Below are 15857 nucleotides of genomic sequence, written 5' to 3'. Positions count from 1 at the left end.
CAGTGAGCAGTCCTGGCTCAGACCCGGAGCACCCACAGTGAGCAGTCCTGTCTAACACCCGGAGCACCCACCGTGAGCAGTCCTGTCTAACACCCGGAGCACCCACAGTGAGCAGTCCTGCCTCAGACCCGGAGCACCCACAGTGAGCAGTCCTGCCTCAGACCCGGAGCACCCACAGTGAGCAGTCCTGCCTCAGACCCGGAGCACCCACAGTGAGCAGTCCTGTCTAACACCCGGAGCACCCACAGTGAGCAGTCCTGCCTCAGACCCGGAGCACCCACAGTGAGCAGTCCTGGCTCAGACCCGGAGCACCCACAGTGAGCAGTCCTGTCTAACACCCAGAGCACTCACAGTGAGCAGTCCTGTCTAACACCCGGAGCACCCACAGTGAGCAGTCCTGTCTAACACCCAGAGCACCCACAGTGAGCAGTCCTGTCTAACACCCGGAGCACCCACAGTGAGCAGTCCTGTCTAACACCCAGAGCACTCACAGTGAGCAGCCCTGCCTGAGACCTGGAGCACAGTGAAATGAAAATGAAATGAAATGAAAACTGAAATGAAAATTGCTTATTGTCACGAGTAGGCTTCAATGAAGTTACTGTGAAAAGCCCCTAGTCGCCACATTCCGGCGCCTGTCCGGGGAGGCTGGTACGGGAATCGAACCGTGCTGCTGGTCTGCTTGGTCTGCTTTAAAAGCCAGCAATTTAGCCCAGTGAGCTAAACCAGCCGCTAGCAGCCCTGATTGAGACCCCCAGCACTCCCAGCAGGAGCCTGCCCTGCCTGAGACCCCCAACACTCACAGTGAGCAGCCCTGCCTGAGACCCCCAGCACTCACAGTGAGCAGCTCTGCCTGAGACCCCCAACACTCACAGTGAGCAGCCTTGCCTGAGACCCCCAGCACCCACAGTGAGCAGCCTTGCCTGAGACCCCCAGCACCCACAGTGGGCAGCCCTGCCTGTGACCCCCAGCACCCACAGTGGGCAGCCCTGCCTGGGACCCCCAGCACCCACAGTGAGCAGCCCTGCCTGTGACCCCCAGCACCCACAGTGAGCAGCCCTGCCTGTGACCCCCAGGACTCACAGTGAGCAGCCCTGCCTGAGACCCCCAGGACTCACAGTGAGCAGCCCTGCCTGAGACCCCCAGCACCCACAGTGAGCAGCCCTGCCTGAGACCCCCAGCACCCACAGTGAGCAGCCCTGCCTGTGACCCCCAGCACCCACAGTGAGCAGCCCTGCCTGAGACCCCCACCACTCACAGTGAGCAGCCCTGCCTGTGACCCCTAGCACTCACAGTGAGCAGCCCTGCCTGAGACCCCCAGCACCCACAGTGAGCAGCCCTGCCTGAGACCCCCAGCACCCACAGTGAGCAGCCTTGCCTGAGACCCCCAGCACCCACAGTGAGCAGCCCTGCCTGAGACCCCCAGCACCCACAGTGAGCAGCCTTGCCTGAGACCCCCAGCACCCACAGTGAGCAGCCCTGCCTGTGACCCCCAACACTCACAGTGAGCAGCCCTGCCTGTGACCCCCAGCACTCACAGTGAGAAGCCTTGCCTGGGACCCCCAGCACCCACAGTGAGCAGCCCTGCCTGTGACCCCCAGCACCCACAGTGAGCAGCCCTGCCTGAGACCCTCGACACCCACAGTGAGCAGCCCTGCCTGAGACCCCCAGCACCCACAGTGAGCAGCCCTGCCTGAGACCCCGAGCACTCACAGTGAGCAGCCCTGCCTGAGACCCCCAGCACCCACAGTGAGCAGCCCTGCCTGAGACCCCCAGCACCCACAGTGAGCAGCCCTGCCTGAGACCCCGAGCACCCACAGTGAGCAGCCCTGCCTGAGACCCCGAGCACTCACAGTGAGCAGCCCTGCCTGTGACCCCCAGCACCCACAGTGAGCAGCCCTGCCTGTGACCCCCAGCACCCACAGTGAGCAGCCCTGCCTGAGACCCCCAGCACCCACAGTGAACAGCCCTGCCTGAGACCCCCAGCACCCACAGTGAGCAGCCCTGCCTGTGACCCCCAGCACTCACAGTGAGCAGCCCTGCCTGAGACCCCCAGAACCCACAGTGAGCAGCCCTGCCTGGGACCCCCAGCACCCACAGTGAGCAGCCCTGCCTGTGATTCCCATCAGCCTTGCCTCACAAAGCTATTTTGGCATCGGTCGCGACTCGGAGCAGCGCTGCCCCATGTTGTTTCTGAATGTTGCAGTTAGCTTGAAGTCACACGTTAAGTGAATGTGGGTAAGTCCCTGTTAGTTGTATCCAGTCATGATTCAGACCGGTCTAATCTGCTGGAATGACATGTATTTAGGAGGGGGAACCTGATTCCGGCGACTTGCAATTTTAATGAGTATTCATGACATGCTAACACATGCAAATGGAGTTTGTGACATGGATCAATGGGAATGTTGACACATTAGGCTGCCATGTAAGTGCTGAGAGGAAAATTCTGACTTGTTTTCCCACCACCAGACATCTCACTTTTGGCCTCACTCTGAATTTTACGCTCCCATCCACCATGATTCCTGTTGTTGGCAGGACTGGAAAATTCTGCCCTCAAAAGCCATGGATATCTTCTTGATATTTTCCCTCTCCAGTAGGAATAATTCAATATAGTTAGGAACAACTCATTTGAAGTTAAGAAATAGTAAATAATAATACTGAATATTTTGCTTTAAAGTTCCCTTTTGTGGTTGTTCTGAGAGGTAGCAAAGACATTCGCTCAGACTATGTGCCAATCAATTCAAGAATGACCTTGATTATATGCAAGTAACATGTAAAAACAGGTCAGAAGCTGGGTATTCCTCATCGGATAACCTAATTCTTGGTTCCCCAAAGCATTTCCACAATCTACAATGGTGCAAGTTAGATGGTTGAGAGACTATTCTCCACTTGCCTGGTTAAGAGTAACTCCAACAAAACCCAAGAAGCTCAAGCCATCCCAGGACAAAGTCACCAACTTGACTGACACATTATCTACCGTTTTTGACATTCAGTTGCTCCTTCAGCACCACACTGTGGCTGCAGTGTGTGCGATATACAAGATGCACTGCAACTTCTCACCAAGGCCCTTTTGCAAGCACCTGCTAAATCCACAAACTCTACTGCCTAGAAGAACAAGGGAAGTAATACAAGGAAACATGGCCATCTGCAAGCTTCTCTCCAAGTCACACACCATCCTGACTTGGAAAGATATTGGGCAGGATTCTTCATTAACCAGTGCAGAAATTGGGGCATTTGATTGGGCGGAGAATAGTTTCCGACGGCAAATCACGACAGGCGCCGGATTGAAATCAAATCACGATGCTCCGAAAACGGCGTCAATGCGATGCATGTCGCGCGTACTTTAAACACCGTTTGCATATCATTAGTGGGCCCACCCGCAATTCTCCGGCTCCAATGGGCCAAGTTCCCGATGGCGCAGTCCACATGTGCTCTCAAAAATTGTGAACCTGGCGTGGTGGCTGCTGAGAGAGAGAGAGAGGGCGTACGGACAGTGTCCAACATCATCATACGTCGTCGACAGTTGTGTCGCTGGACCAGCCGGGGAGAGTAGTGGGGGTGGCCGGGAGGTGTGCTGTGGGGTCGGCCCTGTTGTGTACACACCATTACCGCAGCCAGCAAGGCTGCCATGTGGCTGCACATGCTGCTGACAGCCCGCTTTAAACCTGATGCCTTGGGTCATACAGGTGACCCCCCACCTCCCCGGAGCACCCCCCTGGGTGCCCTCTGACCCCAGCTGACCTATCATCTGTATGGGTGCTCCAGCACAACCTGTCCCATCTTTTTGGCTTTGATAAGTGTGTTTGGGGAGTCTATGTTTATGCGCGGCTGCGGCTTGTCAGTCCTGCAAGTATCGATCACAGACCTGGCGAATCCCGCACCATTATTTATGGGAACCGATGGTGTTCCACGCGACACTGATGTTAACCCCTCCCCCGTAGTGTGGCGCCAATTTTCCTGACGTAAAAATCCATGGATTCTCCAATGGAGTTAACACTTCGTCGCAGAAACGGAGAACCCAGCCCATTGTCATTCCTTCGAAATTCTCATACTCCCTCCCTAAGAGTACATGGACTTCAGTAGTTCACAAAGGTGGTCCTCCACCACCTTCTCACGGGCATTTATGGATGAGCTTCACTGCATCTGCCACCACTTTTCCAAAAATTACTTCAAGAGTCACTGTCCCATACCTAACATCCCTTCTGAGGCACAGGAACTCTAAGCCCTTCAGATTCAATTCACAAATTCCATCCAATTGCCCCACCCTTGCTTCTCCAACCTTCTCAATTTGTACAGTCACTTCTTCTTTCTTCCACCCCCACACTCACCACCCCTCCCCCACAACCCAAATTCAACCTCACACTCCCCTCAACCCAGTTCTTGCTTGCACTTTGCTTCAACCTCTCTGGACATTATTCCGCAGACCTTTTTTTCCAGGCACTTGTCCCTTTAAAAAAAGTCAATGGTCACTCTTTCTTCGTCTTCTTTGCTGGATTCACAATGGCACCCATTGTTGGCTCACTTGGAATGGCATCATCAACTACCTCATTCACGGGCAGCATGGTGGCGCAGGATAGCACTGAAATAGCACTGGGACTGTGGCGCTGAGGACCCAGGTACGAATCCCAGCCCTGGGTCACTGTCCGTGTGGAGTTTGCACATTCTCCCTGTGTCTGTGTGGGTTTCAACCCCACAACCCAAAGATGTGCAGGATAGGTGGCTTGGCCAAGCTAAATTGTCTCTTAATTGGTAAAAATAATAATTGGGCACTCTAAATTTTTTTAAAAACTACCTCATGCAGTATTTCCAGTCGACTTTCTCAGCACATCTCAACAGTTAAAGTCCCTGACCCACACCTCACCCTGCTGAACCATTCAATTTTGCTGGCAGTTCTTCAATCAGCATCTACCCTGTCCTGCCATCCATAATACAGGAATTACACCTTTATGTTGTAGATACATCCCTGAAAAATGCTACTTCAAATGGTGCAACATTATGCAAATCAGGTTTTCCCATTGCAACAAACGTAAAATCTTCTATTAGATTCTGAAGGATCAAATTCTGTTGGCGCATGGAGGGAGAGATTGTGTACTAGGTAGCTCCCGCCAAGGTACTTGTTTTTTGACCCCTTTCGCCTAGTTCTCAGGGTGATTTGGTGGATAAACTCTTCCCATCTGAAGGTATAGGAGCCTATTTCTGAAAAATGCCAAAAAAGGCTGGTGGTAAGAAGCCTGCAGGCGGAAGTTCTTCAATGGATTTGGGGGCTTCACTTGGCTCCTCAGTTGGGAAGATGACGGCTCTGACCACTCTAATCACAGCAGACATGTTAACTGGGGAATTGGCAACTGAGTTCGATAAGCATTTCGAGAGGCAGTGGAAGACAATGACTGAAACCCTTTGAAAGTCTATTGGGGAGGCGCTGGGTCCTGTCTGAGAAACTTTAGAAACATCTTTGGAGACGACGAAGGAGCATGTTGAGGTGTTGAAAGGTATGGAGACAGCTCTGTTGAGACACAGTGAGCAAATTGCCTTGCGGAAGGCCGATATCTCATTGGTGGCAGAAAATAATAAGAGTCTGAGGACGATGGTGCATGAGTATCGGCCGAGGAGACAAACCTCAGAGTCGTGGGGTTACCAGAGGGTGTGGACGGCCTAAATCCTACTCTGTATTTCTCACAGATGTTTGGGAAGATAATGGGGGAGGGTGAACTCGCAACCCTTCCAGAGCAGCATAGGACCAATCGAACACTCTAGCAGAGGCCTCGGATGAATGAACCATCACGGGCAGTCATTGTAAGGTTTCATAGCTTGCAGGAGAAGGAACAGGTCTTGAAGTGGGCCAAGGATTATTGTGATTCAAGCTGAGAGGGGAGCCTTCTTAGAATTTAGCAAGATGTCGGTGCGGAGCTTGCGAGGAGGTGGGCGGCCTTCAATAAGACAGAGGCTCTATTGTACAAGAACAGAGTGCGGTTTGGAGTAGTGTATCCGGAAAAGCTGCAGGTTACCTACATGTCAAAGGACTATTATATCGGTACATCGGAGGAGGCTAAAGCCTTTGTTAAAGATCATGGACTTGGATCAAGTTAATGGGGCTCTGTGGAGACTTTAATGTTTGTTGATGGGAAGCAGTTTTGGGGTACTTTGTATTTTGTATGTATTTGTTGTTATTTCTTTGTTCTTGGGATGGAATGGGAGTGTTTTGCACATGCTGTATGGTTGTGGATGGAGACCAGACAGGCTTTGTTAAGGGTCGCAATTGTCAGATAATATTCGGTGGATGTTGAATATTGCTCTCTCCCATTCCGCTGGGCCCAAGCCGGAGGTGATTGTGTGCTTGGATGCTGAGAAAACATTTGATAGGGTGGAGCGGAGTACCTTTTTAAAGTCTTGGAAAGGTTTGGTCTGGAGACAAAGTTTATTTCATGGGTATGGTTATTGTATAGGGTCCCCACGGCTAGTGTTCGTACCAACTCCTTGAGCTCGGGGTACTTCTTATTGAATAGGGAAACAAGACATGGGTGTCTGATATCCCCTCTCCTATTTGCTTTATCAATTGAATCCTTAGCCATTGCTTTGAGTGCTTCGGGTAAGTGGAAGGTGATAAAGTGGGGGGGTTGGGGGTGGGGATGGAGCACAGCGTGTCTTTATAGGCTGACGATCTGCTACTTTATGTTACGGACCCAGTGGTGATATGCACATACACATTAATGCATATAGTTATCTATATGATGTCTGACCAGCAGGTGGCGATGGAGGTATACCATGTGGCGCTAGAGGTAGAGCAGTTGGCAGTAAGTTGTACTAGAGAACAGTCGTATTAGAAGTAGTTCCAGGAGAGCTCAATTATTCGTTATCGTCTGAAAAATAGTTTGTCAGTTATCCTTCCACTTTGCTAATAAACTATATTACTAGTCAAAGAACTAGATAAGTGCATCTTTACCGCGGCCACAACACAGAACGTAACATGGTACCAAGAGTGTAGAACAATTGAAGATAACTACGGAGAAGACGAGATGAAACAGACCGAAGAAAGAAAAAAGAAAATTCTTCCACCTACCTGGTAAACTACTGGCAACTGGAACTCAACGCACACAGAGAGAGTGAAGTTAGGGATGGAAGGTCTGAAGGCTTCAAGTCACCAATAATTTAGACGAGAATTGGAATGATTTTAAACAGCAATTCAAACTCTATGTTACAGCCCTTGGCCTACAGGCACAGCCTGAAGAGAGGCATATTGTTGCTCACAGTAGCAGGTCCTCAAGCTATCACAATTTATAATACCTTTGCGTTCGACAGCGAAGCAGAAAACAAGAGCTTCAATGAAGTAATTAAATACTTTGTTCTGCATTGTTCCCCGAAGAAAAATGAAACATACAAGCGTTATATCTTTTGCACAAGCACTCAGAAGGCAGGAGAATCTTTTGATAGTTTTCTAACTGACTGGCGGTTGAAGGCGCAGTTGTGCAATTTCAGTACTTTAAAGTTGTTGATGATACGCAATCAGATAGTGTTCAGGATATCGGATGATGAGGTGCGGGAGAGACTATTGAGTAAACGCTATCAAGATTTGTCATGCGAGCAAGCTAGGTGCACAACAGATTAGTACGCTCAACCTGAAACATTTTGCCACCAGTGTGGAAGAAGGCACCAGTGCCATAAGCTTGGTGATGCATTCCAATAAGAACCGTGCTCCCAGTGGGGGTGTCCATTTTAAACGGCTGACCGGATCTGCCATTTTGTGCCAGCAATGCGACACCCAACTTGGGTCATGACAATGTCTAACATTTGGGAAGATGTGTTCCAAGTGTGGCAGAACAAATCATTTTGCGAGGCAATGTATTTCATGTCCGATTGGGAACCAAACATGTTCAGTTAATGTGGTTGATGAGATGTGCATCGAAGACCTGTTTTTCGTTGATCTGATTTCGACTGAGGGCACGATGAGTGATATGCAAAGTGATAAAGTCCTACATACCGGTTGCAGCAATAGTCATGGTGATGCTGACTCCGTGGAAGACAGTTGAACGATTCCATTGACGGTCAATGGCACTTTAATTAAATGCAAGCTCGATGGGGAGCGAAGAACAACCTTATTGGTTTGTCAGATTTGAACAGGGTGAGAATCAAACCGTCAGTCATCACTCAAGCAAGACTGCTGGGAGACTACAATGGGAAGGAGATTGCCACGCTAGGTGCATGTGAGCTCAAAGCTTGGCTACACAGCAGAAGTCACACTATAACATTTTACATTGTGGACACAGCCTGGGAGTCCATCATAGGAGCGGAAATGTGTGAGGCACTGAACCTAGTTGAGTGGCTGTATATTCCAGACAACGCTACATCAGAGGATGATTGGAAATGGCAACGAGATGAATTAGCGCAGTTACCTGATGTGATAAAAGCAAAAGTCAAGACGGAGGAAGATATTCCAGATGGAGCGATGGAGGAGCCAATAGGAATTCCAGAATTCTGGTTAACAGTCTTCAAGAATATTGATGTGTTCAGTGGGATGATACAGGAGCATGATGAGCCCATCCTAAAGCATTTTCAAGACTGAGAGGTCAAATTTTCTGGTCCGGGGCAGCCAATGAGATTTACTCTGGAGTTTACGTTTGAGCCCAATGAGTATTTCACAAATGAAACAGTGACTGAAACATACAAGATGGAGTCACCATCCAATGAGTTAGATATTTTCTTCTTTGATGAACCAGAAATCATAGAATGCACAGGATGCCGAATCGATTAGAAGAAAGAAAAAAACGTTGCAATCAAGACCATTAAAATGAAGCAGAAGCATAAGGGTCGGCGCTCTGGTAGGACAGTTACAAAAACTGTACCAAATAACTCTTTCTTCAATTTGTTTAGTCCTCCTGCAGTTCCAGAGGATGGGGAACTGGACAAAGGTTTTGCAGTAAGATTCGCTGATGACTTTGACATTGGTCACTTTTTGCAGGAACACGTAATTCTGCGAGCAATGTTATACTTCACAGGAGAGGCTATTCCAGACGATGATGATGATTACGATAATGATGAGTACGATGATGATAACGGCGATGAGGAATGTGAAGAAGGAGATGATGAGTCAGAAGATGACGACCATGACGGTTGAAAATGAAAATGAAATGAGGTTTACTGAGTTCATTTGGCCTCGCTGCCGAGGTTGAAAGTGAGATTGCAACAGCAGACAAATTGGCTGAGAACAAATCAACTGTGAACAGCCAACTGGTCACTGAAGAAATAATCCCCATTTTGGGGAAGTTAGCTCCAGAGAGACACGATGATTTATCAATAGTTCCTGCAGTGAATACCCCGGTACTCGAGGTCAGTCCATAAAGAAACATGCAGCAAGAACAGATGGATACAATATTATGCAGTTCTACAACAACAGATGAAGCATGTATCATTATATCACATGAGGATGAATCCACAGATTGAGACTAAAACACAAAGTGAAGAAGTAATGCCGAATGTTGAGAACATTGATCCAGCTAAGATAGCGGAATGCTAGGGTGTGCAGATAATTCCTGTTGTCGCAGACCCGTCTGCAACTGCGAAAGTGACCCAAAGTATGTCGACTTTGGATGCCTCACCAGGTGATAGGCATGCAGCTCAGCGTTCGAGCGCAAGCGCCATGGATTGACCAAAACTCCTCAATCCAACAAAGGCTCCAGAATCATCTATTGTGGCTGATGAGCCAGAAACAACTTTCATACCAGCAGATCCAGAAACTGCTACTATTGCAAAAGCAGCCATTGCAGTAAAGGGCCAAGAAACAGCCAATCCCTTGGCCGAGACCAGTAGCAAGAATGATGCTCTAGTCGCACAGGCAGATGTGAATGTGAACCGCACCAACATCATGGATGATGCCACTAAAGCTAAGAAGAAAAGGAGAAGAAAAGAGCTGATTATAAAAAAGCGAAGGAAGGGTAAGAGAAGAGTCGAGAACACAGTCGGTCGACCGGATGGCAGCCCTGACAGTGAAGACACAAGCCTTGGCATAAGGCCAATATACAAGAACACACGCAGAGTAGGAAGCATCATTTCAAAAAGCTGAAAGAGGTGGTGATTCAAAGACCAGCCAGAAAACCAGTCTTTGGAAAAATGAAACAAGATCACGTACTCGGTCAAGGTTCAGGAGATCAACAAGAAGATGTTACTAACCTGAAAGACTGAGCGTATAATGAACTGTGTACAAGTGGCCAGTTTAAAATTGTTATGCATATCATATTTTTTGAAGCAGTCAGATTTGTATATATGATACGTTTGAGATTGTTATGCATGTCATGTTTTATAGGGCACAAGTATATTTGTTAAACGCTCACATTTCCGAAGGAAGGGGGATGTGGTGATCTGCACATGCAAATTAATGTCTATAGTTATCTATACAACTTCCTACCAGCAGGTGGCGATGGAGATACACCATGTGGTGCCAGAGATAGGGAAGTTGACAGTAGGTTGTATGAGAGGACAGTCGCATTAGAAGTGGTTCCAGGAGAGTTCAATTATTCATTATCATCTGTATGATAGTTTGTCAGTTATGATTCCTCATATCCATTTTGTCAATAAATATATTACTGTTCAAAAAGCTAGATGTTCTGTGTACATCATTGCCACAGTCACAACACAGAACATATCAGTCTCCACTATGAGTGAAATAATGAAGCTACTGAGGAGTTTTGGCTCATTTTTGGGAGACAATTTTGAATTGGGCGAGTATATTCCAGTTAATCCCCCGGGGAGGGGAGCCAACGTGGGAGTGCTGGCTTTTCACTTTGCCAGATCTAATTTCCGGTATCTGGGTGACTGGGTGGCCCACAATTGGGCCCAGCTCCACAAATTGAACAATGCGAGTCTGGTGAGTAAGGTGAAGTCCGATTTGCAAAAGTGGGACAACCATCCCCTGTCCTTAGCAGAGTCCAATCTAATAATATGAATATTTTCCCAAGGGTTTTGTTTCTTTGTCAATGTCTTCCTGTTTATCTCCTTAAATATTTTTTTCTTCAGGTTAATAGGTTGATATCTTCCCTTATATAGTGGGCAGGACCCGAGGATCCGCAGGACAGTTTGTCAAAGGGACAGAAAGTCGGGGGGGGGGGGGGGGGGGGTGCTAGTGTTGCCCAATTTGCTTATTTTTAAATTCAGAGTACCCAATTATTTTGTTTCCAATTAAGGGACAATTTAGTGTGGCCAATCCACCTACCCTGCACATCTTTAGGCTTTCAATGTCCTGGCTTAAGATGATGTGAACATCACTGAAGCCTCCTTGCTTGGATGTGCCTTCCATAACTCATCCCACAATCATTGCCAAGGTCGTTAAGTAGCTCTTATCACCTCTATCCCTATTAAAACAAAGCCAAATTGAAACTTTGGTAATAGGATATCCCTCCCCAATGAACTCATCACATTCTATGCTAGATTTGAGCAGGAAATCAACAAACCGTTGTCAATTGCCCCAACAGCCTTGGACACACCATACCTACCGTCACGGCCTCCGAAGTCAGATCAGCTTCTTGAAAGTGAAACCTCAGAAAGCAACAGGCCTGACAGAATCCAAGGTCATACACTCAGATCCTGCACGGATCAACTGCCGGGTGTGTTCGCGGACATCTTCCATCTCTCCCTATTCTATTCCAAGGTTCCCATCTGCTCCAAGAAGACCACCATCATACCGGAGCCAAAGAAGAACCAGGCAACGTGCCTCAACTATTGCCGTTGGGTGGTCTTGATATCAATCATTATGAAGAGCTTCTAGAGGTTAGTCATGAGACACATCGAATCCATACTCCCAGAATGCCTTGATCCACTGTGATTCACATACCGCCACAACCAGCCCAAGCAGACACTATCTCCCTGGCCCTACACTCATCCCTGGCCAAAAAGGACTCCTACGTCAGACACCTATTTATTGACTACAGCTACATCTTCAACACCATAATCTCAGCCAAGCTCATGACAAATGTCCAAAACCTAGGAATTTGCTCCTCCTTCTGCAACTGGATCTATGACTTCCTGACCCATAGACAACAATCAGTAAGGATAAACAACAGCACATCCTCCACAGTAGCCCACAATACTGGCCGCGCAAGGTTGCATACTTAGCTCTCTACTGTACTCCCTGAACACACACGATTGTGTGGCAAAATGCGGTTCCAGCTCCATCTACAAGTTTGCTGACAACACGACCATAGTGGGTCGGTTCTTGAATGACGATGAGTCACAGCACAGGAGGGAGATAGAGGGCGGGATTCTCCCCTACCCAGCGTGACGGGGGGTCCCGGCGTAGGGGAGTGGCGCCAACCACTCTGGGGTCGGGCCTTCCCAAAGGTGGGGAATTCTCCGCACCTTTAGGGGCTAGCCCCGCGCCGGAGCGGTTGGCACCAGAAGACTGGCGTAAAAAACCGGCGCCCCCGGCAGCGGGGCTGGCCGAAAGGCTTCCGCCGGTCGGCGCATGCGTCAGCAGTGACGTCAGCGGCCAGCTGCCGCTGACGTCACCACCGGCACATGCGCGATGTGGGTTTCTCTTCCGCTTCCGCCATGGCGGAGGCCGTGGCGGCCGCGGAAGAGAAAGAGTGCACCCAGGGCACTGGCCCGGAGTCTGAGGGGGGGCCCCAATCACAGGCCTGGCCACTGTGGGGACACCCCCCGGAGTCCGATCGCCCCCCGCCCCCCCAGGACCCCGGGGGCCCGCTCGCACCGCTGATCCCGCCGATACCAGAGGTGGTTCAAACTTCGGTGGCGGGAGAGGCCTCCCAGCGGCGGGACTTCGGTCCATCGCGGGCCGGAGAATCACCGCAGGCGCCTCGCCGATTGGACTGGCGAGATTCCTGCCGCCGCCACTTCCCGGGTGGCGGAGAATCTCTGCCACGGCGGGGGCCAGATTTTCGGCGCCCCCAGGCGATTCTCCGACCCTGCTGGGGGGTCGGAGAATTTCGCCCAGAGAATCTAGAGGCATGGTGAAATGACAACAATTTCTCCCTCAATGTCAGTAAAACTGAGGAGCTGGTCATTGACTTCAGGAAGCAAAGTGTCATACATACCCCTGTCTGCATCAATGGTGCCGAGGTGGAGATGGTTGACAGCTTCAAATTCCTAGGGGTGCACATTGCCAACTATCTGTCCTGGGTCACCCACATCAATGCTACAACCAAAAAAGTACAACAGCACCTATACTTCCTCAGGAAACTAAGGAAATTCCGCATGTCCACATTGACGCTTACCAATTTCTACAGATGCACCATAGAAAACATCCTACCTGGCTGTATCACAGCTTGGTATGACAACTGCTCGGCCAAAGACCGTAAGAAACTACAGAGAGTCGTGAACACAGCCCGGTCCATCACACAAACCCTCCTCCCATATTGACTTTGTCCCCACCTCCCGCTTCCTTGGGAAAATGGGCAATATAATCAAAGAGCCCTCCCACCCAGGTTATTCTCTCTTCCAAACCTCTTCCATCAGGCAGAAAATACAAAAGTCTGAGAACATGCACCAACAGATTCAAAAACAGCTTCTTCCCTGCTGTTGCCAGACTCCTGAATGACCCTCATATAGAACATAGAACAGTACAGCACAGAACAGGCCCTTCGGCCCTCGATGTTGTGCCGAACAATGATCACCCTACTTAAACCCACGTAACCCGTATACCCATAACCCAACAATCCCCCCATTAACCTTACACTACGGGCAATTTAGCATGGCCAATCCACCTAACCCGCACATCTTTGGACTGTGGGAGGAAACCGGAGCACCCGGAGGAAACCCACGCACACACGGGGAGGATGTGCAGACTCCACACAGACAGTGACCCAGCCGGGAATCGAACCTGGGACCCTGGAGCTGTGAAGCATTGATGCTAACCACCATGCTACCGTGAGGCCCCTATGGACTGAACTGATCACTCCAAGCATCTTCTCCACTACGCTCCGTATGCTACACTCGATGTCTATGTATTTACATTATGTATTTATCATGTGTCCTATGTTTTTCTTGTATGGAATGATCTGCCTGGACTATATGCAGAACAATATTTTTCACTGTACCTCGGTACATGTGAGGCAGCATGGTAGCATTGTGGATAGCACAATCGCTTCACAGCTCCAGGGTCCCAGGTTCGATTCCGGCTTTGGGTCACTGTCTGTGCGGAGTCTGCACATCCTCCCCGTGTGTGCGTGGGTTTCCTCCGGGTGCTCCGGTTTCCTCCCACAGTCCAAAGATGTGCGGGTTAGGTGGATTGGCCATGATAAATTGCCCTTAGTGTCCAAAATTGCCCTTAGTATTGGGTGGGGTTACTGAGTTATGGGGATAGGGTGGAGGTGTTGACCATGGGTAGGGGGTAGGGTGCTCTTTCCAAGAGCCGGTGCAGACTCGATGGGCCGAATGGCCTCCATCTGCACTGTAAAATTCTATGTTCTATGTGACAATAAATCTAAATCTGAATTAATCTGGCACTTTCTTCTCCTTTGAGCATCCCTCTTTCACCACTAACTCAAATATGACACCATCCCAAGCCCTCAGCTCATATTCCGCAAATGTCCCTAATCTCCCATCTGTGTCTCTGCAGCAGATTCTTACCCTCACTGACTTCAACCTGCACCTGAATTCCCCAGCCCTACTCCTCTGACTTCTCCACTGTCTTTGGTGGGGAGTCTAGAATTTGGGGTCACAGTCTCAGTGTAAGGGGTTAGTCATTTAAGACTGAGACGAGGAGAAATGTCTTCACACTAAGTGTTATGGATCTTTAGAACTCTCTTCCCCTTCAGGCTTTATGTATTAAAGTATCGAGGGATAATGCAGGAAGGTGATCAGCTATGATGGTGTTAAATGACAAAGCAGGCTCAAAGGGTTGAATAGTTTATTCCTGCTCCTATTTATTACATCCTTACGACTTCATTCATCCTCATATAAACAGCAAGACTATATGTGGTCACTTGTTCAGCTCTCTAACCACCTACAGATGCCCCTACAAATTAAATCCCTTTCTTCCAATCTGCGCCTCTCCATCTCTCTCAAAACCAAATAAAAAACTCATGGACTACCTTGTATCTAAGACAGCTCTTTCCAATTAGTGTCTTATCTTTCATTTTCCCCCTTAATTTGCGAATTTCACCAAACATGTCGATCTCTCCCAAAGCTCCTTATTCAAATCCTTTCAGTCCTTTATGGCCATATAAAAATGGTGCAGTTTCCAGCAGTATCAGCAAGTGGTCAGAATTGATCACGTAAATTAACTGGGATGCAAGCTCACAGACATGATCTCAATGGGCCGAATGGCCTCCTTCTGCACTGTAAATTCTATGAGACACAATTCAACCCATCGAGGCAGTCATCTCAACTTAGTCATTACAAGAGGAGCAGAAGTGAGGGAGAAAGAAAAATCCCTCCAACTTCACAGTTCTGGTTTGAGAAAGCTGCAATGTGGACAGACCATTTTTCCCTGTCAGCTGACCAGCATGCTCCAGTGCCCCAGGACTGGAATGGCCAGTTCATTGAGACCAGTTAATTATCAGTGGTATAGAGGGATTGTCACTGGACTAGTAATCCAGGGACCCAGTGTAAAGCTCTGAGGGCGTGGATTTGAATCCCGTCACATCAGATGGTGGAATTAGAATCCAATAAAAGAAATCTGGAATTAGGAGTGCGATGATGGTCATGAAGCCATTGTTATAAAACCGCATCTGGTTCACTAATCTCCTTTGGGGAAGGAATTCTGCCGTCCTTACCTGACCTGGCAAACATGTGGAATCCAGACCCACGGGCAATGTGGTTGACTCTTAAATGCCTTCTGAATGGTCCAGCAAACCATTCAGTTCAAGTGGTAATTAGGGATGGGAAAGAAATGCTGACCCAGCAGGCGTCAGCCA

At 49.0% G+C, this 15857-nt stretch overlaps 1 pseudogene; it reads left to right on the top strand.

Annotated features, from left to right (window-relative positions):
- The first annotated feature begins 8056 nt into the window (after nt 1–8056).
- Nucleotides 8057–9106, top strand: LOC119960718 (annotated as a pseudogene).
- Nucleotides 9107–15857: the final 6751 nt, after the last annotated feature.

This window comes from Scyliorhinus canicula, chromosome 1 (genome assembly GCF_902713615.1).
Source record: "Scyliorhinus canicula chromosome 1, sScyCan1.1, whole genome shotgun sequence".
NCBI classification, from domain to species: Eukaryota; Metazoa; Chordata; class Chondrichthyes; order Carcharhiniformes; family Scyliorhinidae; genus Scyliorhinus; species Scyliorhinus canicula.
Note: the sequence above shows the minus strand (reverse complement) of the source record. Positions and strands in the feature narration are given on the sequence as shown.